This window comes from Topomyia yanbarensis, chromosome 2, assembly GCF_030247195.1.
Source record: "Topomyia yanbarensis strain Yona2022 chromosome 2, ASM3024719v1, whole genome shotgun sequence".
Classification (NCBI taxonomy): domain Eukaryota; kingdom Metazoa; phylum Arthropoda; class Insecta; order Diptera; family Culicidae; genus Topomyia; species Topomyia yanbarensis.
This window is the reverse complement of record NC_080671.1, coordinates 388424795-388451490: the sequence shown is the minus strand read 5'-3', so window position 1 is coordinate 388451490 and position 26696 is coordinate 388424795. Positions and strand designations below refer to the sequence as shown.

The 26696-nt window shown below is 38.5% G+C and overlaps 1 protein-coding gene across 2 annotated transcripts in view; it reads right to left on the bottom strand.

The window, feature by feature from the left end:
* Positions 1 to 26696, bottom strand: part of LOC131684761 (serine/threonine-protein kinase minibrain) — a 262707-nt gene that overhangs the window by 219184 nt on the left and 16827 nt on the right. Inside the window, exon 1 of one of the 2 annotated variants that reach the window (XM_058967896.1) lies at positions 23403 to 23989. The exons of the other annotated variant lie outside the window; for it this stretch is intronic. The gene's annotated coding sequence lies outside the window, so the exon portion shown is untranslated. Of the gene's footprint in view, positions 1 to 23402; positions 23990 to 26696 lie in introns of those variants that run through there. 2 annotated transcript variants of the gene reach the window in all.

Sequence of the window (26696 nt, the reverse complement as noted above, 5' to 3'; positions counted from 1 at the left end):
CGGGCGGATATTATAATGTCTATCATAAAGCACGCAAACCCGAGGTACGGCTGCTGCTGGAGGCGTCACGCCCTTGGGGTCCAGGAGGGTGATGGACAGTGCCAAGCGACGGAATGTGCATCGCTGAAGCCGACCGACGTTTGTCGGCACGATGTACGTTTTGCTCAGACACCCGCCGCCACAATGTTACCCCTAATTCCATACAGACTCGAATCGAATCTCGCATATGCGCAAGATCATTCTCGCCGAAGCTGTATGACACGGTGAGAAGGTGTGTACTGCTGTGTAGAGTGTAGACAACTAATACTGGAACCATGATAGGTTGCTGGCTGATGCATACTCTTTCCGTGCAGGCATGCAACGCACAGGGGAACCCATACCGATGCAACAGCACTCTCTGGTCGATCATTCCTTAGTCGGTGCGTCTTATTATTGCCAACCCTGGTACACATACTGGATAGGGAAAGACTGTCAAAGGAAAATAAACTTTTTATGAATCTGTTCAATTTGCAAGCGGAAAATTTATCGGATAACAAGATTAGTGGAATTGGCATAGCCACATATCAGCGGAAAGAAGTGATTTTCGAACTAATCAAACGGTCATGGGAGGTACATTTGTTTGTGTCCAGGATAACTCAGACTTCAAGAATCGAAATTGCTTGGCCCTGGTTCACGTAATTTAGAAACATTTTCGCCGTTTTCTAATAGAGGCATAATATTGAATGATTTGAATTGAACAAATGCACTCGGAGTCAAAAGATGTGCATGCTGGTCTTTGTTTGTGTTGACAGTACCACATGAGATAACACGCTGTTTTGTATTAAAAAAATCAACTCAAATTTCTCGGGCTGCACGTTTTCATGAAGCCTACTTTTATCGTTATGTTGTGTATTTCCTGTTTGATTACAGAAGTTTTAACCATTTTGTCACTCGCTTCTTGCTTCGGTTTAGGGTGATTAGGAACTGAACGCAGTTAACCTTCGTACAAGACAATCGACTTAGAAACTACATAGGCCCGCAACCATTGATTTCTGATAGATAAATATGTTTAGATTGCTTTGTTACTAAATTGTGGTCCACTTAGAATCCGGACAGATAAAACCAGGTGTTTCTCGGTATTGAAAAAGACTCCATGGTTACAGAAGAATCAGATCCCGCACGATGTCCAGGAGTCTCTATCAAGGCCTAGCACATAGACGCGGGAACGTCAGTGACCACCATAAACGCCTCAACTGGGTGCTTCATTTAACTTCACTAAGTGACTTTAGTCATACCTTGTTGGTCGCACCCTATCTGTTTAACTAGTACGGCGAATGACCCACAGAGGTTAAAGCCACGAATAAGCAACAACAACTGTCTAACTTGGAAATATCGAATGATATAACTTCCAAAATTTATTAGGTGTGCCCCAGGGTAGCAATCTCGAACTCTTGCTGTTCTCCTTGTTCTTCAATGAAGTTTGTAATGTCCTTCCACCAGAATGCGAACTTATCTATGTAGATGGCCTTAAACTCTTTCTGCGTTGAAGAGCTTTAAACTACCTTCAATTTGATTTCAATGTCATGAAAATCGATCAAGCTGTTCTCTTGCACTCTGGGACGCCAACTGAAAAAAACCTGTTTTAATCCACCTAGCGGTGTAATTGTGCCTTTCTCAATTATTACATTGCATTACATTGAATTTGATTTCTGAAATTTCGTAAGTTCATGCTTTTTGAAAATAAAATTTTAGTTCTTTAGAAATTTCATATGTGACCGGATGGTTCAGTCGGTTTCCGGAATCATATAACCGATCCGTATGAAATATCATAGACGTCTATGGGAATAATATAAGTTTAATTTGGGACTAAGTTTGTGAAAATCGGCCAAACCTTGTGAGTTTGTTAATGTTGATAGGTGGTTACTTCTCCGCACTTCCGGAACTGTTTATGACGGTCAATGTCGTCAATGAGACTTCGGTTGGCCATCGCTGACTTAGAACTGCAAATGCAATTTGTTTGACACACATTCTCGCAAAATTTTGACCTTTTTGAATTCATCGCGGTATCGGTTTGAATCGGAATTTTCTATGTGACCGCACACCACAACCCGTAACTCCGGAACCATAGGTCGGGTCGGAATTAAATTTGATAGCGGTTTACGTTGTTGTGGAAACTTCCATTTGAAAAAGAAGTTGGTCCAAATGGTCTAGCCATTTCCAAGAAACCGATGTAATTGTTGTGTTAAATTAGGATACTTTCGCCGGGGCCTCCGGTACTGTCGATGGTGGCCAATGTAGCCAAAGAGACTTTGAATGACTGTTCGTGACTTAGAATTACAAATCCAAGCAGTTGTGTTCACATTTTGAACATTTTTTACCTTTATTTATTCATCCCAGTACCCGTTGACATTTCTTTTTTCTGCATGATCGTACTCATCACCATGTAATTCAGGAACTAGACGTCGGATCCACACAAAGTTTCATAGCGGCCGATGAAAGCGTTATACCTTTCGTTTAAGACTAAGTTTGTGAAAATCGGTTGATGAAAAGGGGTGGTGTAAGTGTAAGTGGAGGGGCAATGCTACACCCATCTGTATATTATACCTCCCATTTGAGACTTGTTTTGAGAAAATCGGTTCGGCCATCTCCGAGTAACCGATGTGCAATTGTTGATCACACATATACACACAGAAATACACATATACACACGTTTCCCGAACTCGACGAAATGAGTCGAATGGTATAAGAGTGTCGGCCAACAGTTTCAAGCAATTTGTAATTCATTTTAATTATTTTTGCATCATTTATACATATATTGATTATACTGGTTTATATAGGAATTTTGCATGTGGCCGCATTCTTCACGTAACATAGGAACCAGAGCTCCGATTCGAAGGAAATTTAATAGCATTCAATAGGGATGTTGTGGCTTTCATTTGAGACTAAATATGTGAAAATCGAGTCAGGCATGTTTAAGAAGCATGTGAATTCAATTCAGGAACTTAATTACTTTCCCGAAGCTTCCGGTTCCGCCGAACGTGTTCAATGTGGCCAACGTGAATTTGATTGGGCATCAGTGAGTTTAAACTATAAATCCAAACAGTTTTGAACACATTTTACGATTACGATGATTTAGATTTATATGGAAATTTCATACGTGACCCCTCTCTTCAACCTGTAACTCCGGAACCGGAAGTCGTAATTAAATTAAATTTAATAGCAGCCTATGGGAACGTTGTACCTTTCATTTGAGACTAAGTTTGAAAAAAATCGGTTCAGTCATCTCCGAGTAACCGATGTGCATATTTTTGGTCACATACATACATACACACACATACGCACACACGCACAGACATTTGCCTAACTCGACGAACTGGGTTAAAAAGTCGGTTTTCATAGTGATTACATAGCCTTTCTATAGAAGAAAGGCAAAAACATGTCGAATTTGCCACTTAATATCTTTCAAATGAACGAATATATTTGAACAAAAAATCTTCAAAATAAAAAAAAAAGTTTATGCCTTATATATGGATTTTTTTTAATAAAGCGCACAAATTCAGTATGATTTTGATTGTTTATATGATAATCCTTTGACGAGTATTGATTATGAACAGAACGAACCCGAGCCCGGCGATGTGTAGTGTTTTTCAAAGCGCGTATGAATTTTTTTGACTTCTGATTTAGATAATTATTTCCTACATACAGTATATGCAGATTTGAGCTGTTTAATTATTCCATCAATCCAGTGCCTCTCCAATTGAAATCTGTTTAGCTTCAATCCATGTTATGGGCCTTTGCTTATGAGAGGAGGCCCGTTCAGTCACTGTATAATACAACCCTTTTGAAATCATCAGAAGTCGATGATTCATTAAACGTTAAATATGACAAACAATAGACGCATTTCCTGTCTGTGTTATTAACGGTCATATTGGCTGTGACAGTTGGAGCTGAAAAGCTTGGTTAACTGTTGCAAGAGGAATATCATCAGCTGTGACGCATATGCCCAGTATGTGGCAAGGGACCCCTTTGAATATATCTTAATTCATATGACTAGCAAATTTGGCCAGACAGAGATAGAGAGAACAACCCCACGTAAGAATGTTTACGGTTCGTCTCCTACAAAAAAGAAGGTCCTAAATTTACCGATTTGCTCTGCCTATCTTAGTTCTAAGATCAATAAGTGCCATGTGTCTGAGAAGCCGTCGTTGTCAAAACACAGACATATCTTTTTTGACGTAAAGATCGAGAGAACAACTCACGAAGTTGTTAGGGTACCGAGAAGGACGAATGTGTAGTCCCTACACAAGTAACATTTCCAGGTTTATAGCACACTACAAGTGCATTCTAAGTGTTAAGCAGTACTTCAGGAGTGCTATAAAAGCTAAATTGTTACTAGGGTAAGAACGTCTATGGACGGTTTTCAGGTGTAAGTGGAAATACTAGATAGGTTCTTGCGAGGAGGTGGATTATTTACCTACCGCATCACAAATCGATTCTCTGCAATTAAAATTCTAATGAGGCTTGTACAGTACACTGAGGAAACCAGATGGCATAAGCCGATGATCAAGAGGAAACACACTTGCCAAGAACAAATTACCAACAAATCACGGGTTTGGTTGGAATATTTCCAGCATTCATGCAAAAAAGACTTTAAATTCCTGTATCACATTTTGTACAAATAGATTAGGGTTCGAGTCAGTATACTGCAGGGGAGTCAGGGTAGTGCTTATACCAGACAGGTAGACGTGACGTTGGTCAGCTTAAAGCGTATAGACCAATCAGGCTTATATATTTTCTCGTAAAAAGCATGAAAAAGTATTAGACTCAGCCGGCAACCGCTGAATAATAAAGTTTGCCTATCAATCTGGGAATTCAACCGTTACGGCACAGCATAATCTTTTAAAAAGCAAGATTATAAACACGAGAACCACTAGAGACTGTCCTCAAATAGGAGTGCTGTCACCCCCTCAGTGGTCCCTGCTTGAGATTTGAATTATTCAATTATTTAGGGATTTAAATGATCAGAAATGCAGGTATTCAAAGAATGACATTTGGAAAGATTCGGTAATCTTATACTCCAAAGACTCCAGCATACAAAGATTCGAAGATCGAAAAAATAGAAGATGAACAAGTTTAAAACTCCGAAGACCAAAAGGTCATAAGCTAATAAGATCAAAACATGCAAAAATTCTAAACATTAAAAGATCTGAAGAGTTGAACGTTTCTAAAGATAAGGCCAAAAGGTTCAACGGTAGAATGATACAATATCAACGATTAATTTATTAGAAAATCCAAAAGCCTCAGGTTCCAAAGATTCGACGATTCAAGAATTCAGAAAGGAAAAGATATTCTAAAAATCGAATGAACCAATTATCCAAAGGTTAAAGATTCTTAAACAATAAGAGAGATGAAATGAATGAATCTTTTCATCTTTTATTTTTGAATCTTTGTATCAATAACTTTTCGACTCTTTGGATAATTTTAAGCTTCTAAGATACAAAAAGAACAAAATTTCGGCCAAAGGAACCAAAGATCCAAAAACACCAAGACTCAAATATTCGAATATTAAAAGACGCAAAGATGTAAGATTGAAAAATTTCATACTACAAAGATCTTAAAAATCCAAAGATTCTAAGATTTAAAAGTTTGAAACCGTAAAGATCAAAAGACCGTAGAATAGAAAGATCCAGAGCACAAATTATCCAACATCCTATCTCCGAATCCAACTATTTGAAAGAGTCGAAAGCTCCAAAAACACAAAGGTCTCTCTCAAGATTCAAAGATCCAAAAAATAAACTGCAAGCTACAAACATCCAAAAATCAAAGGAGTCGAAAGTCCAATCCCATGATCAAAAGATCCGAAAATCCAATCATTCAAATTCCCAAAAATAAAAGTTATCGGAAAGTTCAAATATCCAACGACCAAAAATCGGAAAGAAAATTAAAGGTTCGAAATTCTAAAGATTCAAAAATCTTTATGCCATAGATATGGAATTTTGCGTTGTTTCAAATGTTGTTCAAGAGTACAGAATGCAAATTCTCTCAGGTGTGTTCTAAAATGTGCAGGAAATTACGTTACGGCAGAGTGTGCATCTGTAACGCTATGTTGTGCTAACTGTATTCAGATGAACAGAAAACGGAAGTAAAATTTGAACACGGGGCTCATAGTTTGGAGTGCGCCGTTTATAGAAAACTTGTCGAGAGGAAACGCCAACAACTAATCACTGACCAGTAGCAATTACTGTCTACCAGCACTTTTGTTATTCCAGGTAATGCTAAGAAGCGTACATGCCCCTCGAAGCTCCATACGATACTGCGCCCCCGGGGAGGAAATTTCCGTTTCCAGTAAAGCCATGAACAACAATCGTATAGCGATCGGCTACCTAGATCCTGATGATACCATGATTGTTTCTCCAGTTAATGCCAAGGAGTGTATATGTCACACCGAAAATACACTCGATACTGTGTCCCCTTAAAGAAATTGCCGTTTCCAGTCAACCGACGAACAACATAGCTCCAATTCCGTTACCGTTACACATCTAACGATCAGCAACCCAGGCTCTTATATACTACCAGAATGTAAGAATACTACGAACAAAAATTGACGAGTTGTTCGTGGCTGCATCTGATCCAGATCATGACGTTATTGTTCTGACAGGAACGTGACTGAGCGACGAGATAAGCTCGCTTGTTCGAATTGTTCGACGTATACGGTACATCACAACAATCGTGATAAGATTACTTCAGAAAAACACGGGGTGGTGGTGTGCTAAGAGCGGTTTCTAGTCAAGTTACATCAAAACAAAAAATAAGTAACAACAACGGTTTAGAACAACTCTGGGTAAACATCAATAGTCATGGTACTGTAATCTGTGTAGATGTTGTTTATCTCCGCCTAGACTCCGTTAAAGTTAGAGTCCTCGACATCAGCCGGTCCAGATAGGATCACTGTTCTCTAAAGCAAATCTTCAACCAATCAATGTCGCAAGCGAAATTTCCTGAGTGTTGGAAAGTCTTCAAAAAAGGGGGTAACCAAGACATAACAAATTATCGAGGCATAACTTCATTGTGTGCAGGCTTCAAGCTGTTTGAAATTCTTGTTAGCAATGTGCTGTTCCGTGAAACCAAAAGACATATATCCGCAGACCAGCAATGAATTTTTTCCAGATAGGGAAACAACCACAAATTTAGCACAGTTTACGTCACATCGCATTAAAAGTATACTCTCTTCTACTGGCAAAGATAAAATGGCTGACTGCCTCGTACAACTGCACTGCATGGCTGTGGTCATACCTGGTTGCCAATCACTGCTTATCAAACCGGGAATTTCGTAAATCCTACAGTTTCATCAATTTATCCGGTGTACCCCGAGGCAGTAATCTCGGACCCCTACTGTTTTACTTGTTCTTCAACGACGTTTGCTAGGTACTTCTACGAGGATGCAAACTAATTTATGCTGACGACCTTGAACTGTGCTATAGGCGAAGCCGAAACGCAACATAGTATGAAATAAGGATTTGTGCCCTCCTGTACAAAGACTGGTTTTTACCAACAAATTTTCACCCTAGTGAGAAATTTTGGTTTTACCAAATTTTCCTCCTTAGGGTGAAATATAGCATAGTGCTTTCGCATAGGCCTGCTAAGCCAAGACAAGTTTCGGCTTCACTTGTGTCTCATCGGCATAAACAGAACTTCTGCTCGAACGGGACATCACGCTTGATCAGTCGTTTGATTGAAACACATAGTGTGTTTTAGTTTTAAGGGATTTGCGTCAAGCCGGCGCTAATCTATTCCGACAATGTGTTAGTGTCCGGCTGTTCGGCCATCTATGGGAGCTGTCCATCAATGTCAGCTTCTTTCTCCGAACAGCCTAGATAAGCCGTGTAGTGTCGGTAGTGGTTGTTTCAACCGGCTAAGAATTACACTACGGACTACCTGTTCCGGTGGTAACACCAAACAGGGAACCCCAATTCCATAGTGTCATGCGACCCGTGCTATGGGTAAAATTGTTGAGGGGGTTTAAAATATTCTCAATGGCGAACGGAGCCTGGGAAGAGCCGGGCGAACTCCCCAGTAACTGGCTGTGGTCCACTAGAAGGTTGATAACTCTATTATCTTTCTCCGGACAAAACCAGCCTAGAGGCCGCGTGGCATCCGGCGGGTTGAAGTATGTCAGTTATGGAAATAACTGTCAGATTCATTCCCAAAGGTGGCCGCGTCACTTATGAGGAGGCAAAGAGCTTTAGACCGATCAGTCTGACCTCCTTCCTTCTCAAATCAGTGGAACGTTTAATCGACCACTACATTCGGGATGGTAGCTTGGGCGAGCACCCGCTGTATGCAATGCAACATGGATATCAGCGGGGGAAGTCTACTACCACCCTGTTACACAATGTTGTCTACAACATTGAAAAAGCTTTTTCACAAAAGCAATCAAGTTTAGGAGTTTTTCTCGATATTGAAGGTGCTTTTGACAACGTGTCTTTCGAATCCATTTTGGAAGCAGCACGAGATCATGGAGTACCTTCATTTATCACGAACTGGATACACGCAATGCTTAGCAACCGACATCTGTGGTCATCGTTAAGACAAGTAGAGATGAGGAAACTGAGTGTCTGCGGATGTCCTCAAGGTGGTGTGCTTTCACCACTTCTATGGAACCTTGTCGCCGATAGCTTGTTGAGAAAACTAAATGAGCTTGGGTTTCCGACGTATGGTTTCGCCGATGATTATCATATAATGATCACCGGTATTTGCATTAACACACTTTTTGATTTGATGCAACAAGCCTTATGTGTTGTTGAGCGGTGGTGTCTTCATGTTGGACTATCAGTTAATCCAAATAAAACCTCAATGGTGCTTTTCACGCAACGAAGGATTACAATCGGAGCTCGTCCATTGCAGTTTTTTGACTCTGAAATTATTGTCGAAGATCCAGTTAAGTACGTTGGGGTAATTCTCGACTCAAAACTTAATTGGACAGCTCACATCGATTTCAGGATCAAGAAAGCTTGCATGGCCTTTGGCCAATGTAGACGGGCTTTCGGCAAATCCTGGGGACTCAAACCCAAGTACATTCAGTGGATCTACACAACAATTGTTAGACCAATACTGCCATACGGGTGCCTTGTTTGGTGGCAGAAGGGAGGAGTCACAACAATCCAATCAAAGTTAAACCATCTTCAGAGGATGGTCTTGATGGCGATGACTGGTGCGTTCTCGACAACACCTACTGCTGCTCTCGAGGCACTCTTGAACATAAAACCACTACATGTGTTTCTGAAACAAGAAGCACTTTCTTGTGCATACCGTCTAAAGGTTACTGGGCTCTGGAACAGTAACCCAATAGATCGTGTAACTAGCCACACAAGACTGTGGCCCCAAATGGTTACTTGGGATGAATATACACTTGCTCCCAGTGACCTTACACTCACATGTAGTTTTCCTACTAAAACTTTCAATGTGAGAATTCCTCTTCGTGAGGAATGGCTGTCTGGCTGGATGGAGCGACAACTTGAAGAATACGTAGTTTGTTATACGGACGGTTCTTTGTTGAAGGGCCGAGCCGGTGCTGGTGTCTATTGTCATGAGATGAGATTAATCCAATCTCATTCGCTTGGTAGATACTGTACCGTATTCCAAGCAGAAATCTTTGCGATTCTGTGTGGCGTACAATCCGCACTTCAACTGGGAATTTGCGGTAAAAGAAACTATTTTTGCTCTGACAGTCAGGCTGCCCTGAAAGCACTTAGTTCGGCAGATTCGAGATCGAAATTAGTAATCGCATGTCGAACTCAAATCGAAAAACTTAGCATTTCAAATGCTATCTACCTTCTATGGGTACCCGGTCATTCCGGTATTACTGGAAATGAATGGGCGGACGAATTGGCTAGAGCTGGCGCTACGACTGATTTCGTTGGTCCAGAACCAGTTCTACCACTGTCAATAAGTTGGATAAAGCACAAGATTCGCTCTTGGGCTACATTCGAACATGCCAACCATTGGCGTAGCTTGCAAACTTGCGTTCAAACAAAGGCTTTTCTGCCGGATGTGAGTCCGAAAATGTCAAGAAATTTGTTGCATTTTTCCAAGCACAACTGCAGTATTCTGGTCAGGGCACTGACTGGACATTGCAAACTCAATTATCACATGGCTACTATTCAGCGCGCTGAGTATTATTCATGTGATCTTTTGTGAATCCGATTACGGAACATCATATCATTTGATATGCAATTGCCCTGTATTAATGCAATTGCGCATCCGGATTTTTGGTTCTCCATACATAGATGAACCTATGTACAGAGAGCTGAAATTTAGGGATATGCTTTTGTTCCTAACCCAGTGTGGTAAAGAGCTATAGTTTTTTAGCCGTATTTGAATGACAATATCTTTTCGGGGATGTTGTCGTTCTGTTATCTCAATATCCCCTCGAGGGTGTTGATATATCCGCTCACTGTTTGAGTAGAGGTTCTAAATCCCTCCGGGGGTTGGAAGTTTTATTCCTGCTGTTGTAGCACCTGCAGATCGTTCAGCATCACTCCGGGGGTGCAGAATGCTCTGTTTTAATTGTTATGTGTCGTTGTTTTCCTTACCCCTAACCTTACCACTTCCCCAATCCTTCCCATCAGGAAAATGATGAAAAGACGATTCATGGCAAGGCACAAATCTCCGATCAACATGGGGAACGTGCCATTTGAGCCAGACGCTACTGATTCCTGATTCCTGAAATATAGCATAGTGCTTTCGCATAGGCCTGCTAAGCCAAGACAAGTTTCGGCTTCACTTGTGTCTCATCGGCATAAACAGAACTTCTGCTCGAACGGGACATCACGCTTGATCAGTCGTTTGATTGAAACACATAGTGTGTTTTAGTTTTAAGGGATTTGCGTCAAGCCGGCGCTAATCTATTCCGACAATGTGTTAGTGTCGGTTTCTGATGAGGCGAAGCCGAAACGCAACATAGTATGACCTTGAACTGTTTCTCATTCTATGATCTGAATTGGACTGCATTGAACTACAACGGCAACTAGATGGATTTTGTAATTGGTTCGCTCGAAATTGGCTGACTCTCAGTGTATCCAAATGCTCTCTAATTCATTTCACAGGTAAAACATCCAATTCTGTGGAACTATACTACCTCTGGAAAATTGTTCGAAAGAGTGTCAGTGAGGCATAATGGACGCTACGCATAATATACGTTAGGCATATTGAACGATTGGTATAATGGACGATTGACAAAACAGACATTAGTCGTAATTATCATGCTGAAGTATCACTTCAGGGAACTCATTCTTTGGCGGTGATGGAACTTTTTTGAATGCTATAGAAATCAAAACTTTATTCTACTGTATATACCTGAAAGAATCTTTGCTCAAATAAAAAATTTCTGCATGCGGAAATTAAAAAAAAAAGAATAGGCTCAACACTCGTGTTTAAAATAATTTGTCTAAGGGTATGAATAACGCACATTAACATTTTATAACGCATGTATGCCTAACGTGGTTATGCCAAACATCGCGCACCCGTCAGGGTCATTGGTGTACTGTTGGACTCTAAATGGTCCTTCAGAGATCGCTATTTCCACATCATTTATGAAAACCAACAGGAACCTTGGATTTATCATAAGGGTAACCAAAGAGTTTACTGATCCTTATTACCTAAGAGCACTGTATTTCTCTCTCGTTCGCTCAATATTGGAAACTTCAGCAGTCATCTGGTGTCCTTATATGGGAATCCGGATTAACAGGATTGAATCTACACAAGCAATTTATTATCTATACAATATTCTTTGTTATCCCGCTAAAAGACGATACATATCCAGAATGGTGTTCAAAAAACTGCTGACGGGTGAAATTCATACCCCACATATACTCTCACAGATTAAAGTAAACGTACCTCCTAGGAGCTTGAAGTCGACAGAACGAGCCAATAAGGGCGAGGTGTTGTGTTTTCAATAAAGTTTATTAGTACTTTGTCTTTTGGTACGATTTTAGGAATAGGCTTAGACGACTAACTTAATACCGTAAACCGGGGTGACATTGATCACTTTTCGAAGTAATCATTGCATATTTTTAGACGCAACACATTTTTTTCAAGTTTAATATTTTTAAACCATGTACTGATGTATGGAGAACAAGATTGGATGGTTTTACTTAAAATTGTCCGCTTACAGCTATTTTTCCAAAAATGATTTCAAGTTGAAGTCCGTTTTCATATTCCGGGGTGACTTTGATAACCTGCATGTTCACCCACATTAAGTTATTGATGTCAATGTTTTTTATTCGAATGTTTGTTTAAACTAATTCTGGAAAGATACTCATTGTTAAATAGATGTTAATTGGTATTATACAAAGTATTTCAATGTACTGCAAAATTCGAGTAACCAAAATTTATAATCGTATAATTTGTGTTCAATAAAATAAATAAAAGATTGTGAAAACCTTTAAAACTGCTAAAATTATCTTATTTCAGTGCTTTATCAATGTACAAAAAGTTTCATCCATTTTAACACGTTGGAATATTGAACAATAAAAAAATGTTGCGAATTTTAGCTTAAAATAATTTGAAATAATTGCCAACTAGTTTCACAAAAAAAAAGTAGGTATTTAAAATAAACAAACTCACAAATCTAAATTTTGCGCATCCCAATCTAAAGAAAAATAAAAACTCACTTGTAATTTATTATTTTTGCTCAAATCTGAGATTTATTTGTTTTATAAAAAATAGACACTATACGAAGCTTTGTAAAAATAAGATAAAGTCAAATTTCGGTTTTTTGTAGTTTTTGTACCCAAAAACCGAACAATATACTCAAAAAGCATAACAAATCAGTATTTTATAAGTTTAGAGTAAAAATCATTTGAAATTAAAATGATTCGGTAGACTATTCTGGTTTAATAAGCGATCTACGAAAAAAATCACCCCGGTTTACGGTATATAAGATGAAATTAATGAAAATTGTTTTGAATTGCTCAGTGAATATTTAAATTAAATGTAATGTAACGTGCCTTCGTAATATTGTAAACCGCGTAAAAGATCAGATGAAAAAGAAACAAAAAAATAAATATTGAAAAGTTGGATTTTAATGTTTCGTGTTCCACTCGTCAGTAACTGACACCAACTTGCTGTCAGGTAGACGATGTATCAAAACTAACACCAAATTGGCGTCAGTTAGACACTAAATCCAAACGCCTAAAGCAAATGGCTGCTACCGAGTGATGTCTCGGTTAGCCAAGCACAGAAGCTCTGGGTTGCTGACGAGCACAGGAAAATGAACTGTCTTTTGGCATGAGAGCCGAACGCCTGCGAGTATGCAATCTGTCTTTTCCCCAAAGACAAAAATTGGCTTAATCAATTGCTTTTTGTTTTAAGTAAGGCAGCTAAAATTAAGATCGTAATACTACTGTGACAGGCATTTTGGAAAATAGCAGAAATCTTAGAATATTTCAAGAGTATATTTCATAAAATCGTAAGTACTTTGCCTTGTCATTAAAAAAATCGTTCCATTTTATTCCACTGAACATACACTGGCACTGTATGGAGGGAAATCCCATCCCCGATATCTGACGTGAGTCGATCTCGCTTCCAAGAACTGGTTGCCGAGTGACCTTTCAACGGAGCGTGTGACTCATGTTTTCCCTTCCTCTCACTTCCCCATCAAATCGATATTATCTGTCGGACGAAACGATGGCCACCCATACATTGTTTGCCGACAACAGCTCTGGCATGGTTACCGTCAGAAGCTGGCACTGTTTGAGTAATGCATAGCAGTGACTTGCAATGTCTCGCGTGAAACTTGTAGGATGAAATATTGTGCTCAAAAAGCGACAAGATTTAGATGAGAATAAGATTGATCAGCTGTAATGAAATTATACGGATTAAGCGGTCATCGGATAAGTATCTGATTCGGTTTCATCATTCCCAAGGTCTAATTGAAGAGAAAGGCGGTTGTGAAATTAAAAGCCAAGCGAAAATAAATTATAGGCGAACAGTGTAGCATAGCTCTCACACAATCCAACTCGCGCATCGTAAATGTTGAACGAAAGAGCCAAAAACACAACCGCAACGAAGGCCGAAAGATAAAAGTTGGCGAGAAAACGCAATAATAGCGATACCACGCAATTCCAAGTTGCAAACCGCGACAATTGAACTCACAGGCAAGCAACCAACAGCAACTACTGTCGGGGAATGAACAATTACCGAATGTGAAGGAGATGTCACGATTGGAGGTGAGCAAGATAGAATGCTTATGATACGTTAGATGGGAAACCTTTTAGCACGGATAAAAATACGTTCATAAATTCATGAAACAAAGATCACGATTTCGTGAACTGAACGATTTGCGAAAACTGTGACCAAGTTCCTGAAATTATGAATAATGCACCTCGTATTAATAAAACTTATTGCGTTTCCAGAAAACTAGCTCACCACTCACGTTACATTCAAATGTTTGTTTGACTCACTGTGATTGTTCCATGGACATGGTTAGTGTTTCTTATAATTCTGATTCATAATTTGGGAATACACAGCCGACAGTAAAACGATGTTCATGATGTCAGGAGCTTGTTCAAGATTTTCGTAATTTCTCATCACGTTATCGCCATAAGTTTACCGCCGAATTTTTCTGTCAGGGTAGCGCGATTTACACTCATGATTTCAGGATCTTTGAGTGAACTGATTGATATTGATGATTTCAAAATCATGGTCACGATTTTCAATATTTTAATCAGTAATGCGATTTATGATCATGATTTCAGGATCTTGGCCACAATTTTTGATATTTGTGTCACGAGTAGTTCGATTAATGTTCATGATTTCAGGATCTTAGTCACGATTTTTGTTATTTATATGCACGATATAGTGATATTTTATTCTTGAGCTTCCGAATTTGACACATGGATTGATGTGACTCATGTTCATGATATTAGCAATTTCACAGTGATATTCGTAGTATCACTTCGCCATATCGCATTTATTTCGCTTATAGAGGTTTTAACCTTAAGGTCATTCGCCTCTTCGGGTTAGAAAAATGTCTTAAGAAAAATCTCTAACCCTATGTGCGGGGTTGGGGTTCGAACCCAGGTGAGCTGCGTACAAAGCAATCGATTTACCAACTGGGATAATGTCATCTTCGTGTTCGTGGCAACTGTAATCACTCACATCTATGTTGCTATTTCTCTAAAATGCGTGATCACAGCTTCTGCGTATCTTAAATATTTGTTAGAGTCCAAGCTAATTTTATGTGAGCGATGCAATTGTGTTGGTATTTTCAAGTGTTCAAACCCTTAAGACGAAGGGATATCCCTTCGAAACGTTGCACTATGGGAAGGTTGGTTCTCCGTATTGTACAAGGTGTTCTTTCAATAATTGTCATGCCTCAAAGGCAGTTTTAGGAACTCTTTCAATGGCCAATTATTTTTCTTAGAATTTAAATGCTTATTCTGATAGTTTGAACTATTTCTTTCGCATGATAGTGGTTTGTATAGGACCTATTATTCCATTTCTCCGGAACAACAAATCCGAAGGAAACAATTCATAAGCTATATGAACGATTGAAAAGAGACTGCATTGTAATCGATGAAAGCACGGCTTTTGTACTATCGACATAGCCTAGATACTTCACACTATTTACTTCAATGCAAATGAATACTTTGAAATATCTACCTGTTTCAATCGCTAATCACATTCTCTCTTTGTCGCTCTCTGTTTAAGGGGCTTGAAAACACAGTTGACCTTATCTCGCTCTACTATTTCCAATTGCACGTTAATATACTGGACCAGAAAATCTTATTCTACGCAAAAATCTTTTGCGGAGATGACCAAAAAGACATCTTTGAATTTCAAACCAAATTGAACCTTCCAGGTTCCTGACAACTAATTAATGTCCTTCAATAAAGTAAAAACACAAGATAATCTCAAACGACGCCATCAAGAAAAGAAGAACAAAAACGAAAAGATGAAAACAAAAAGTAATGGAAGTCCATTGTATATTAATAGGCCATTTTGACAACAATAACATTTCAGAACTTTCTGAAACAATGGTACTCAAATTCGTACAATCCGTTTCATTCATTTACTTTCTTCAAATATTCTTTATGTTTCATTTTACATACCCGAGCAAACGAAAAGCCCATAATGCCCCTATGGTCATGGGTGTTTGAAATGGGTTCAAACCATGAATACCATATGTTGGTGAATTTATGGGTCATTGAGACTATTTTGTGGTGTCTTGATGGTTGTGAATTTTGTCACGGACCATGTTTAAGGTATTTTCAAGGGGCTATGTGGTGTTTGAACCCATGAGTATTTGCTCGGGTAATCAGTTTCTTCAATTCTTGTATTTTATTCGTCTTGTTCATTTTACTCATTTTGTATATTTACTAGTTTTGAGTATATGTGTTTGATTATTTATTTCATTCTGCATTCTGCTTTTTATTCAATTTGTACATTTGAGTTCATTTGATCTATTTTGCTCGTTTCATTCTTTGGAGTCACTCAGATAAGTTTATTCTTTTCCTGTATTTTATGCTTTTCTCCAGTTTGTACATTTTATTCAATTTCTCATTTTAATAATTTGACTATTTTTTGCAGTTATTTTATTCCAAATTATTTATCTGTCGCAATTAATTTTATTCTATTATTATTTATAACTTTTTAACATTGTTTATTTTTTCATTTTAGTTATTTAATGCACTTTGTCCTGATAATTTTCTTCTTCTCTTTATTTAGTTTAACAATTCCATTCGTTTTTACTTGATTAGTTCTGTTTTTTGGCTTTCTCATGTGAAAAGGTTATGCAATCGCTCCAAAAATCGTCAACCTAATTCCGGCCCGGAGGGCCGAATGTTTAATGCCATTCGACTCAGTTCCTCGAGATCGGAAAATGTATGTGTGTGTATATGGAAAAAAGTCACCTGTTTCTCAGAGATGGCTGGACCGATTTGCACAAATTTAGTCACAAACTGAAAGGTACAGCCTTCCCATCGGCTGCTATTGAATTTTTTGTTGATTGGACTTCCGGTTCCGGAGTTACGGGTTTAAGAGTGCGACCTCACAACAAATTCCCATATAAACTGAAATGAAAAATTCTCAAAGGCGGGAGTAAGGGAAAATTTCAAAATCGAATTTGCATTTTTGATGCCAAATGACTTTAAAATGCACAATTGCACCACTAGGTGTATTAAAACAGGTTTTTTATTTCCTTCACCTTTTTTCATTTTATTCATTTCATTGATTTGATTCATTGTATTCATTGTACTCATTGTATTAATTGCATTCATTATATTCATTATATTCATTGTATTCATCGTACTCATTCTATTCATTGTAGGGGGACCCGAGATTATTAAGACAGTGGGGTTAATTCGGACCCCCTCGATTTCTCAGAAAATCGTAAAACTTTCTGACTGTCGTACATATTCGTGGAACTGATATTTCAAAACATTAATTTTGACAGCTGAAAATAATTATTTGGGACATACAACGTGTTTCATTTTTTTGCCATCCTCAAAACAAATATTATAATCGTGATTAAAGTAACAAATAACAGTGAAAATATAACAGGTAACAGGTTTTGGCAAGCTTGAGGTTCCTATTTTATGGAATGATTTTCGTTAGGGTGAAAACACAGATATTTTCAAGACACTCACCACTTTTGTGCGAAATAAGCGTACGGGGCTATTCGGACTGGATTCATTAGATTCATTCGGTTCATCTGATTTATTTGATTAATCTAATTAATTTGATTCATTAAATTAATTTCATATTCAGTCATTATTTCTCTTTATTTCATTCAAATTGTTAGTTTGAGTCAATTTGATTTATTCTATTAATTTCATAACTATTTTTAAATATTAACTAATTTTTCATTTAATGAGCTAATCTGATATGATTTGTTTATTCTAATAATTTGTTTTATATTAATCATTCTACTCATTTCATAAATTTGATCTTTTTCATTTTTTTTTTGCTTTAAAATTTTTGAATTTCAATTGTGTTATTGATTTTCCATAATTTATTCAGCTTATTCGTGGCTTTATTCATGCAGTATACGAAACTGTGCTCATCTCATTCCCAGTCCAACAGAGACGTGTGTAAACAATGTCTCATCTCACTGCTAGGTGGATTAAGAAATTGAAAAAGAATTGGGGATATATTATAAATGCACAAGTATGCAGTATAAACAGTGAATCATGTACTAGGAATCATGAATCTGTTCGCGTATCCATGAATATTTCATGATTTTGTGAAGGTTTTTCACGAGTACGAATGGTCTGTCGTGACTATTGTACTAGGCACCATGAACCAGTTCACGAATACATCAATATTTGCTGATTTCATGAGCACGAACAGTAAGTTGTAAATAATGTACTGGGAATCATGAACTAGTTCATGTAAACTTGAATAATATTTTATGATTTCGTGAACTGTTTCACGAGTACAAAAAGTTAGTCGTGACTATTATACTAGGAATCATGAACTAGTGCACGAATACATGAGCAACATTTGATGATTTTGTGAACTATTTCACGTGCATGAATATTGCATAATGACTAATATATTAGGAATCATGAATTAGTTCACGAAAATTGAATGGATTCATGAATGAAACTTCGATTTTTATGAAATGGTTCACGAGAAAATATCCACTGTTTTTGATTCTGTGAACTAATGTTTCTAAATCTATGAATAATATTATGAGTCAACCTTTGATTTTATGAATAGTGTTCATAAAGTTATGAACTAGTTCATGTACAGCAAATCCGTTTTTTAATAACATTGCGGCAACAGTGACTAAAGTTCACAAAACAAAAGTTAATATTTCCACTAATTAAAGCGATATGAGGGCGCTACTGAAGGAAAATTGAATATAATCTTAAAACAAAACACGTGATTTTTGTTCATGGTCCTGTTTTCGTAATGTAAAATCGTGATTGTTGCATAATTCATGGCACTTTATTCACGATTTGGGAAAAATTTTTGCGAGTGGCAATGCCAAAAAGATTTAATTTTTGGGAAAGATTTTCGTTAATTTAGATATCTCTCGTCTAACTTAGGATAAGGGCTAAAAGACAGCTGTCAAAATCATCTTCGAGAAAAAATTCACATGTAACGTTACTCGCTAAGTCCAATTGTCGCCAGTAAATAAAAGATAAGACTTTTTGGTGGTATCCAACGCTAAAGTTAAACGAAAGCAATTATGTTAAAAAAAAATTCCCCCAAGAGGCAAGATTCGAACTTGCAACCCATGTGACTCCGCCCCAATGCACAAACCCTCACGCTTAAGCTGACCAACTCTGACGAAAAAATCCATACACCATACCGCAACGAAGCGCAATCGCTCACCACGCTCAGGCAAACAGTACAGCACAGTGTACGGATTTTTTCGTCAGAGTTGGTCAGCTTACTCATGCTTATATAAGCATATGCCCTGCCTCTAAAACAAGATCACACAACCGCAGCTGCCACCCAACACATTTGATCCATTTAATTTTCCAGCAGATACCAAGCCCGGGTTGTTTTTATCGCTTTATTTTTTAGTTTTTCCCAGGGATAGCATGAGGGTTTGTGCATTGGGCCAGAGTCCCAAGGGTTGCAAGTTCGAATCTTGCCTCTGGGGTGAGATTTTTCACAAAATTAGTTTTGCCTAACTTATTTTATTTGTTTATAACAAAATAGTTTTCTTTTCCGTTAATGGCTGTGATCTGAGGTTGGACAATAACCGTTTTATGCGAATTATCCTGAAGTGAGTTCTGACAGTTTTTACCCAAAAAATACCCATTTCCTAACCTTGACAAACTGGTTTCAGTAACTAAGTGGATTCCCGATAAATTGTTAGGACTCTTTCGTAGAATAATTATGGTCGAAAACGTGTGTTCTAAAAGTATCCTGGTCATTGAAAATGTCGCAGGTTTGTAAGTATCTTTTTTATACATTTTGTGTCCAAATGGGCGAGTATACAGGTGGCAAATGTAATGCTGTAGCGTAAATGCCAGAAAAGAGATTAGCTAATGTGAATCTGGAACATGTACAGTGGCACGACTTATCACAAAAGGTTGACTAAAGTCAAAACTTTGCCGTATCGGTTCAATCAGGACGGTGGTTTTTTGTAAATTTGGTATGTTGAATTCGTTTTTGATATGACAACATATTAAAAAATAAACATATACTATTCATTAGGGTGTCTCAAAAATATCTATTTTATCCAAAGTGTCCATAAAAATTTTGTACATTAATTTTCGTGCGCAAAATCGTTTTTGATATTACCGCTTGTTAAAAAAAATTATTATACATTAGGGTGGCTCAAAAATTTTTTTTGACGCGAAAGGTTATATTTTTTATAAATAAATTTCTGTGTACTGTATACCTTTTTTGATTATAAAATATATTAGAAATCACCTTTACTACTTATTAGGGTGGCTCAAAAGTAAGTATTTTGTCTTTACGAGTGAAATGATTTTTTTAGTAATAATTATGGCAAGCTGAATTTATTTTCGATTTTCAAACGAACTGATTTACATCTTATTGTGCTGCTTCAGATATGATTATTTAGTTTTTACGGATCTAATAAGATGCGGTCCAATATTACTTGATGTGAAAACTATATTTTATTTTATATTTCAAGCTATACTTTTGAGCGTCTTGGTAGAATGTTTAACTACATTCACTAATCGAAAGGATGGTTACGATATATTTTTTCGCAGGTGTGTTTTTTAGTAACGCTGATTTCATATCTTACAGAAAATAAATTAAAAAGCGGATATGCTTTATTTAAGAATGATCTTAAATATTTGGGTAATATCGCTTACCCTTAATATAAATCAGTACTATACAAACTCTGATCAAACTAGTTTTATCAAATGACTAGAATCGAACTGTGTTCACTCAATTTTAGGGTTACTGCGTACGTTATCAAGAAATAGTTCCAGAAACATTTAATGACATATGAAGGGCTCAGTGCAAGAACGGCCCAAGTCAAAAAATATCAAAAGTGCGTTAATCACAAATTATTGTATGTTATTGAATTTTCGAAGATTTTTTCGAATGATTAACAATATTTTTGTCCAAATAAATACCTTCAAATTAAGTTTTTTGGGCAGAAGCCATTACATAGTATTTTGATATTTCTTGATTTGGGCCGTTATTGCACTGAGCCCTGCACTGATATTTCAATTGGATGAAAATATTTACTGAATTTCAAACATTCGAATTTAATAAAAGTTTGTGATAAACAGTTATCTAACCAAAGGCTAAATCAACTAGTAACTTATTTTTGGTGGTTTTACGATATAAGTTATGTCCTTCCAAAAACTTTCAAAAATTCATTTTGCATCCAAATCACCTAAAATCTCGCAAAAATCTCTCTCTGATAGATCAAGCGAGAATATCGCGTAACCTTCATATATCATATCACTGGTTCTGTAGTGTTGACGTAAATGCACCTATCATTCGCTAGGAATTTTCATTCCTCTACCCTTCCGTTCATCACACGGCTACCAATTCCGATTGATGAGGGATCCAAAGGATGAAGCTACAAGAATGACACCATATAAACAAACCACTTTCCATCACCATCAGTACCACAACAATATGCGCCTAAATCAGCGCGTATAATTGAGGAAGTCGAAGTCGCTCTTGCCGACACCGCTGCTGCTATAAAAAGCAAGCAGAGGGAGGTTGGTGCTGAGAACGGTGGCAGTGGTGATGGCGAGTGCAGCGTAAATTTCAATTGCATTTTGCATGCAATTTTGCCTTGCACTGCCTTGTAGTTTTTTTTATAGATGTGTTAATACAGTACACAACACATATACTCTCCATTCTGTCGTCGTCTCGGAATGACTCACAGCCAGCCGACACGGTTACACTGCGCTGATGAGTGGATATTAGCGAAGGATTGAGGTGAAATGAAAACGACGGAAATGAGACACGAATTACCGAAGATACAGTTCGCGTACGGGTGAGATTATTACTGTGATTGAAGATGAGACTAGAAAAATGCAAACCAAATTGAAAAATGTAAACACATCCAAACAGGCTAAATTTCGCTCAATTTATTGTGGTAATGCAATGATTTTTCAAAAAGTAGAAATGTAAATTAATGTTGACTATGTGCCGTTGAGAAGGATCATACACCATGACCGCAGACTGACACTCCAAAAACGCACTGTTCCGTGAATAAGTGATTAGCAAGGAAATAGCCAAAACAATTCCCGAAAGCTACAAGTCCGTTTCATTCAATTTATCTAAATTTATTTCTATGGGAAGTCTTTCTTTTAATCAAAAGAATATCTTGCTTTATGCGATTTAATTTAAATTTTTTTGGTCACTTTCCACCGTATGGATGAGTATAAATCTATTTTATTGTCGACTTTAAAGAACAAAAGCAAAACTTTTAAACTTCGCTAATCAGCTAGACTAAAAAAAACGATTTCTAAAATTTAGAAAGCCCTTTTTCAAGGTAATAAATTGCTTTCCGAATTTTAACCGTACATTTATTACTGGGAAGATATGTGGCAATTTGACATGATAAATAGCACAAAATAAGAAGCACTAAAAATAAGTTTCCCATCTCAAATATACAAAAATTATGTTTGACGTTCACCAACTTTTAAACTTGAACGTGTACAATGGTATATGCAAACACAACCCCATAGCAGCACATTCGAACTAGGACTTTTCCAACCGGGACGCTACATTAAAGCTTGCATTTCACCAATCACTATCGCTTCGTTTGATACCCACATGACTCACGAAATTAATTTTGAGTTGGCATTTAATGCTTACTTGATCTAGCAACTTCATATCGGAGTGCTCTTCCGCTGCTACCAAGCGCGCTGTTCACTGCAGAACGACATTTTGTGAAGAATGTACAAATCTAGTCGCCATACCTAATTCCAATTCGAAAAATCGCAACTTTTCTTCGCACGTTCCAATTAGTTTTCGCTAAAATTGTACACTGTTGTTTTTATTGTTGTTGGTGCTGTTGTTTTTGTTGCCATTGCCGTTCCGCAAAAAGAAAAATAATCCAAACTTCACACGCACACAGGGCAGTAGCGAAATGGGAAACTAACACATGCGACGTGGTAATGCGAACACCAGGTTGGTACTGGTACGTTTAACGGTGTTGGTGTAATATCAAAATGGTGGACGTCATTTTCCCCATTTCTTCCAGAGGCAACGGCAGCAGCAGCAGCAGCATCATCATCAGCAGCACCAGACAGCAGAAGTTTCATGTCTTTTGCTACTTGGGTACAAAAAGGGTAAACCGACCGAACGGGGTTCGGCGGAAGAGAAGAAAAATAAAGAAAAAATGCTGCCTGGGATCGATTCTAAGAGCTTCCCCGTATGGGATGATTGCACCTGACGAAATCCCAATGTTTTCTTCCCGACGTATGCCTATAATAAAATTGTGGACCGATATTTACCCTTCGTTATTTTTTGCGTATGATACCGTTGCTATACGCCAGGAATCTGGTTGAAACGTAATCCAAAATGGTAATCCTAGAATCGTACTGTTATCTGGAACGATTTGCACATCTTGTACAGGGTTTCTCGCTATTTCTTACAGCTCACGATTATTTTCGTTTCACCTTTTCGCCGAATAGGCAAATAACATTTCACCACCAAAACTTCCAACTTTTCAGCGCCGCATTTTTTTCCGATTCACCACTTTACTGCTTAGACTTTCTGTAAACTTTGCATCAGCCATAGAAACATCGCCGCGGGTCCTCTTCCTGTGTTCACAGACGCAAAATCTTTCACCAACTTTTGTTTTCATGCCACATTGTAATAAATAAAATGACTCGACGGGGAAAAACGCGAGCGAACACACGAGCAGTGAAACTTTTCACTCCCTAATCAAATAATGCAATTAAAAACCATCAGTCAAACACCCGAACGCGCCCGTGCGGAGTATGAGATTCGTCCGCAAGTGGAAAAACCGCAAGCAAGGAGGACGCAGAAAAGTATTCACCGTTTCCATTCGCTATACCGTCGTGGAATATCCAGTGTATACCAGCCAAAGCATTGAAAAATAAAAATTTCTTAGATTTCGATGGAAATGCGCTCACTCACAACTGTAAACACCCATACACCGACGGGCTGACACCAAAAATTCTGCTATGCGAAGCAAGCGCGCTGTCATAACACACGCACACAGCAAACCGCGCGTACGATGGCAGTGTTGGACGTTGGACTACCTCTCGCATACCGAAACCCCGGAACGACGGAACGGAACTCTCGCTACCTGACTGACAGCGAAATTGGGAACTGTCACTTGAGACTCCACAAACACAACTGCAAACGAACTGGGTTGCGTGTGCTTTGCTGTCCAATACATTTTGTCGACATCCAGTCAGACAAATGACTAACGCGAGTGGTGGACGATTGTGATAGTGATATGTACTGCGCGATGATGATGCTGATGATGATGATGACGACGACTGCGTTTGCGACATGCTTCGGGACAACGATGACGGCGCACGAGAGCCGATGAAATACAGAGTGTATTCACCTTTTCGTCTGGCGCTCGGCAGTGTGCACAGATTCGTCGATATAGGCGAACGTTTTACATTTTGTGTCGAAATTAGATCTGGTGTGTTGAGAAGTACGAATTACAAGAACTTTATTGGCGGATGCCCCGCAATGATACACGCTAAAAAGAATAATCAATTCGAAAATTAACTACATTGAAAAAAATATAATTTGATTCCTTGTCTTAATTGTAACTTGAAAATAGATTTAGGCAGACAAAATAATTTTTAAAAAATCATTTCTCAGCACAATGTTTCTGAAAGAACAAAAAATAAAAATATTTCTTTTTTATTTTTTAAAACAACTAATTTCTATAACTTCAATTTCAGTTTAGAAAAATAAACACTTTTATTATGAAAAAAATGCTTTTCCATGTGCAAGAGGGCACAATACATAACTTAAAGTTAGTTTCTAGCGTTTCGGTTTCGCTTCATCAGTAACTAGCACCATCTTGGTGCCAGCTAGATGATAAATCTAAACCAGCACCAAAATTAGCACTAGTCAGACGCTCAATCCTTAATCCAAAAAGGTCATACATCCTGCACGAACTGGCAGGTTCCGAGTGAGGTCTCGGAAGACAACCACAGAAGCTCTGGTTTGCTGACGAGAATACGGAAACCGAACGTTTGCGAATGAAAACGTCTAGCACTCCGCAGGCCTTTTTTTTGGGCAGGAGTGCACATTACCTAACTCTTACGTTTCGGATTCTCTTCATCAGTAACTAGCACCGTCTTGGTGCCAGTAAGATACTCACTTACTTTTATTCCTGCACACCCCTAGTGGTGCAAAGGGCCGTTGTGAAAGATCGCCATCCTGGGCGATTGCCCGCCATCGCCTTGACCTGCTGCCAGGTCAAACTTTCGTCGATTTCTTTTATTTCCTTGTTGAGGCTGCGCCGCCATGAGTCTCTGGGTTTGCCTCTACTGCGATGTTCTGCTGGGTTCCAGTCTGACGCTTGCTTGGAGATTTCGTTTCCGCCTCTGCGCAGAGTGTGGCCGACCCACCTCCACTTTCGTTCCCGAATTTCTGTCGCTATCAGCTTCTGATGACATCGACGATGGAGCTCAGCATTAGAGATCCAGTTGTGAGGCAACCATGCACGAATTATGTACCGCAGGCATCTATTGATGAAAACCTGCAGCCATTGCGTGTTCTCCACTGATACGCACCAAGTTCAACTGGCATATAGTAGTACAAATTTCACATTCGAGTTGAATATTCGGGTTTTGGTGCGTCGACTAATCTGATTGTTTTTCCAGATATTTCTTAAACTCGCAAAAGCAGCCCTCGCCTTCTTGATCCATGCTCCTATGTCGATCTTGGTGCCTCCATCAGACGCCATTTGACTACCAAGATATTGGAAGCTTTCGACTTTCTCCACTGTTTGCCCAGCTACCGTAAAGCTGGAAGGGTTGACCGTGTTTATACCCAACGATTTAGTCTTGTTGACGTTGATTTTGAGATCATCCGCTGAGGAGCGATCGGCAAGATCATCAAGCTTACTCTGCATATCAAAGCGCCGTTGTGCTAGGAGAGAAACGTCATCAGCCAATTCGAAGTCATTCAGATGCTCCATAGTAATAGGTTGCCACAGCAACCCACGATTTGGTTCACGGTCAATCGCTCCTACCAGAATCTCGTCGATTACGATGAGGAACAGTAGCGGTGATAGAATACATCCTTGCCTAACTCCAGTCACGACCCGGATGGGGTCAGACAAGACACCATCGTGCAATATTCCGCACGAAAATGCCTCGTACTGTGCTTCAATTAGACCGATGATTTTCTCAGGGACTCCCTTGCGTCTCAGGGCTCCCCACTTATTTTCGTGATTGAGACGATCGAAAGCTTTTTCGTAGTCAATGAACACTAAGTAGAGAGACTCTTGGAATTCATTGACTTGCTCCAGGATGATACGGAGCGTGACAATATGGTCCGCACAGGATCGTCCGGCACGGAATCCTACCTGCTGCCGTCGGAGAGTTGCGTTAATCTTATCCTGTATCCGGTTCAGGATCACTTTGCAGAGAACTTTGAGAACGATACACAGTAACATGATGCCCCGCCAATTATCGCATACAGTCAGGTCACCTTTTTTGGGTACCTTCACTAAGACACCTTGCATCCAGTCGGTCGGAAAAGTCGCGCTGTCCCAGATATTGTAGAATAATTGACGCGACAGTTGT